Source organism: Zingiber officinale, chromosome 2A (assembly GCF_018446385.1).
Source record: "Zingiber officinale cultivar Zhangliang chromosome 2A, Zo_v1.1, whole genome shotgun sequence".
Lineage (NCBI taxonomy): Eukaryota > Viridiplantae > Streptophyta > Magnoliopsida > Zingiberales > Zingiberaceae > Zingiber > Zingiber officinale.
The window spans coordinates 13,417,099-13,422,080 of NC_055988.1; positions in this window are offsets into that span (position 1 = coordinate 13,417,099).

Sequence of the window (4,982 nt, forward strand, 5' to 3'; positions counted from 1 at the left end):
ATGAAAGCAGTTCCTTATGCTTCAGCTGTCGGAAGCCTAATGTATGCTATGCACGAGATTAGAAATCTGTTTGGCCTAGGGCATAGTTAACAGATATCTAAGTAACCCTGGAAAAGGACATTAGACTGCGGTAAAGCATATATTAAAGTACCTTAAAGACACTAGAGATTATATGCTAGCTTACAAGGCAGATAATTTGGTCCCTGTGGGTTGCACGGATTTTGACTTCCAATTAGATAGGGACAATAGTAAGTCGACCTCGGGGTTTTGTGTTTACTTTAGGAGGTAAAATCATAACTATGGAAGAGTGATAAGCATAGGTGCTTTTCGAACTCCACCACAGAAGCTGAGTATATGACAGCCTCTAAGGTAGCCATAAAAGTTGTATGGCTCAGATACTTCAAGATAGACTTAGATATGATTTCTGGTTTGCCCAAAATAATTTGGTGCAGTAGCAAACTCGAAGAAATAAGTCCATAAGGCAAGTAAACACAATAGAGCGCAAGTACTATCCAATACGAGAAATCGTATAACGAGGAGAAGTTGTTGCTGCTTAGATTGCATCAAGTGATAAACTAGAAGATCCTTTCACTAAGGTCCTTAAGGCGAGAGCTTTTGATAGGCATGTTAAAGGGTTGGGAATCAGATGTATGGCAGCAGATATGACATCTTAGTCTTTTAGTATAAGTGGGAGATTGTTAGGATGTATACTAAAAGCCTAGCTTTTGGTATAAACATTTATCTAGAAATAAGAATCACATTGCTCAAATGTCTACATTTATGATAAATGTAGTTGTTCAATTAATTTATATTGAAGATAACATAGTGTGTGGTGTCACACACAGAGGATCATGTTATCAGCACCTTATAAATTATAAATAGTCGCTCACGACTAAGATGGAAAGGAACAAACCATTGGAATATTTGTAATGTAATTAGGTATTAGTTTATCTTGACTAATAAATTACACTAGTACACTCTAAGTGTATTGAGTAGGACCATTTTAGGTAAGCTCTTTTTATACTGACTTGATAAAAGAACTAGACTTTAGTTATTATAGAAGTGTGTGCTCTTAATCCTAATATAATAATAAGCACATATATTTGATATTTATTTCTTTAATTTAACAATGGGTGAGATTTAGTTCGATAAATCAATAAGCCCGATAAGTTGGGAAATGATATCACTTATAGTGTGTGTTGTTGATTATAGAAGGAAACTATGTCCTAGTGATCTAGGTTGAGAATGATCCCAAGAGGAGCTCATAAGGATTGTCATGTTAAACCCTGCAGGTGGACTTAGTCCGACATGACGATAAGGTTGAGTGGTACTACTCTTGGACTAAAATATTAATTAAGTGAGTTGTCAGTAACTCATTTAATTAGTGGACATTCATTATCTTAAACACAGGGAGACTAACGCACTCATAATAAGAAGGAGCCCAAAATGTAATTTGGGATAAGTGCGGTAGTTCAATAATAGTTCTTTAGTGGAATGAATTATTATTGATAAAATTAAGTTATGTTTTCGGGGCGAACACGGGATGCTTAATTTCATCGGGAGACCAAAACCAATTTCTCCTCTCGGTCCCTATCGTAGCCTCTTGTATATAGAGATTTATACCCACCACATATCCACCTTCTTACCCATCTTAATAGGGCCGGCCAAGCTAGCTTGGAACCCAAGCTAGGGCTGACCAAGACCAAGTGGATGAGCCAAGTTGGTGGCTGGCCAAAGCTTGGTGTTGGTGCAACCTTAGGTCAAGGTTGACCTGGGTGACCCGACTCGAGTTGACCTGACTCGAGGTATATTTTGATGTTTAACAAGAATAGAGAAGTTATATTTTGATGTTTGGCAAGAATAGGAACTTGGGGGATTGTGGGTGCAAGCTTTGGTCAAGGTTGACCTGACTTGAGTTGACCTGATTCGGGAAAACTCCAAGTATGGAGACTTGGCAGGCACGGAAAAGTCCAAGGATGGAGATTTGTCACGGAAAAGTCCAAGCAGGGAGCTTGGCATGGGAAAAGTCCAAGCAGGGAGCTTAGCACGGGGAAAAGTCCAAGTATGGAAGCTTGGCATGGGAGGTCAGAGAGGGCTCGGTAGCTCGTTCTCTGGACTGGATAGAGTCAGAGAGGGCTCGGTAGCTCGTTCTCCGGATTAGGTCAGAGAGGGCTCGGTAGCTCGTTCTCTGGACTGGATGGAGTCGGAGAGGGCTCGGTAGCTCGTTCTCCGGACTAGGTTAGAGAGGGCTCGGTAGCTCGTTCTCTGGACCGGACGAAGTTGGAGAGGGCTCGGTAGCTCGTTCTCCGGACTAGGTCAGAGAGGGCTCGATAGCTCGTTCTCTGGACCGGACGTGGAAGTCGGAGAGGGCTCGGTAGCTCGTTCTCCGGACTAGGTTAGAGAGGGCTCGGTAGCTCGTTCTCTAGATCAGGAAGGCTTTAGGTTTACGGCTGGGAAATTGGATCGGTCTGCTGACCGATCCAGTGATACACTGGGTCATCTGATCGATCTGGTGACCGATCAGTAACCAAACAGATTGGGAGAAGGAATTGCCTGATCGGTCCACAGATCGATCAGGGCTCTGGCAACCAACTCACTGTGAGAGTTGGGATCGGTCTGGGGACCGATCAGCCTAGGGCCTGATCGGTCCACAGACCGATCAGGGATCGCAACCAACTCTCTGTGAGAGTTGGGATCGGTCTGGGGACCGATCAGCCTAGGGCCTAATCGGCCCCCCGATCGATCAAATCCATCCTGGACCGATCAGGGTGGAGCCTGATCGGTCCAGGTCTAGCCGTTGAGACACAACGGCTAGATTTCTTCTTTCTTCTTCTTCGCAGGTTCATATAAATCAAGGCCTCTACAGTAAAGTATTGTTCTTGCTCTTGCTCCTTCTTGTTCCTTGCGATCAGAGCTTTGCTGAGCTCTCCATTACTGAAGCTTCGTGTGAGCTTCCCTCGGCTGGACTCCAACTGATCAGTTGCTGCTGTTGTTGGCGTGAAGTGGTTGCTTCATCACCAGTCGACGAGAAGGCAAGCAAACTAGTGTTTTTACATTCATATTGTTCTTGGCTTCTTGTTGTATTTCTTGTACACTGATCTTGCTGTTGCAAGAGAGATTGTGGCGAGGTTTCTCCACCCAGAAGGAGTTTTTATTAGCCGGTTCTCCGGGGTCTCATCCACCGACGGATTGATAGGATTCGTCCACCTTACGGACACGCCGAGGAGTAGGAGTATCATCTCCGAACCTCGTTATATCGTCGCGTTTGAGGTTTGATCTTCTCCATTTTCGTTTCTATCTTTTATTTCCGCTGCGCTAACTCAAATTGTAGGAAGAAACGTGAATTTGGGGTCGGCTATTCACACCCCCCCTCTCTAGCCGCGTCCGAAGGTCCTAACAAGTGGTATCAGAGCGAGGTCGCTCTTCGTCGGATTAACACCCGGGGGAGCACGAGCTAGAGAATGGATCAACTTGGAGAAGACGTCACGATTCCACCCTTCTATGATCGCGACGACTTTGCGTATTGGAAGGTAAGAATGAAGTATTTTCTTATGACTAACCTAGTAAATTGGAAGTGTGTACAAGTAGGTTTTATCCTCCGGTGGATAAAGAAGTAGAACCTCTCGAGAAGAAGAAGTGGACGAAGGAACAAATCCACCAATCCATAATCAACGACGAGGTAACGAAAATCTTTGAATTTTCATTACCTAATGATATCTTGTGTAAGATAGGTAGATACAACAATGCCAAGGAGTTGTGGAACAACTTGGCTAAGTTCCATGAAGAGAGCTCCAATTCAAGTCATGAAGAGGAGTCAAGTGAGCCAAGTAGCTCACATCATGGAGGTATGGAATTAGAAGTTGAGGGCTACTCAACATCTAAGGAAGAAGAGGAGGAGAGTTCTTCTTCAAGACTGGAGCAAGAAGAAGAAGCCTCTACCTCCGGAAGAGATGAAGGAGAGAGCTTATATCCATCCTCAACCCTAGGTAACTCAAGCAACTTAATTTCAAGTAAATTACATATAATGCTTTGAGTGTAGGGAATATGGGCATTACAAAAGTAAATGTCCAAAGAGGATTAGGAAGACTCCACCGGCGCCAAAGGTCAAGGAAGCCGGAGTCCCGATACGCAAGGGCAAGGAGCACGTGGTGTGCTTCCAATGCAAGCAAAGGAGACATTATAGGAGTCAATGTCCAAGGGGGAGGCAACCTCACAAGGACAAGAGACCAAGCACATCTATGGGGGGAGCTAAGGCAAACCCTAAGGTATCCTTTAAGGCACATTCTTGCAATTCTAATAAGACACATGCTAGTAGTTTTATTGCAATTGTCAATAATGATAAGCATGATAACCATAGAAACCGATACATGTGCTTAGGTGCCAAACATGTTAGCCTAGATAAGGACAATGCTAGAAATGCCAACCCTAGAGTTAACTCATCTAAGGTTAAGGAAAACCTAGATAGGAATCCCAAAACAACTAGACATATGCCTAGGAATACCTCAAAGAAAAATGGAAAATTAAAGCTTGAGGTATTAAAGAAGGAAAACTAAGTCTTGAGGTCAAGACTTGACACTTTAGAAAAGGCTCTTAAGAATTTGGAGAAGTCAACTCTAGGGTCTAAGGGTCAAAAATCAAAGCCCAAGGACATGAGAGGTTTGGGTCACAAACCTAAGTCTCAAGTGGTCAAGCCCGCTTATCATAATGTTCCATTCGATTATGGAACAAGACCTAGGGCTAGGAAGACCATCACCAAGGTCACAAGGGGAGTCACCCCTAGAGTTGATCTTGATGAGTCCCAAATGACCAAGGCTTTAAAGCCTAGGAGGGTCATTAGGAGGGTTTCTAGGGAAGTCATCCCTAGTGAATATTTAGTGAACCCAATGAGCTCAAATAGGTATTGGGTTCCTAGGAGCGTGATTCCTTCACGCTAGATGGTTTAGGGTGTGCCAACCTTAATTGGATAGGTAGTTAACCTACTC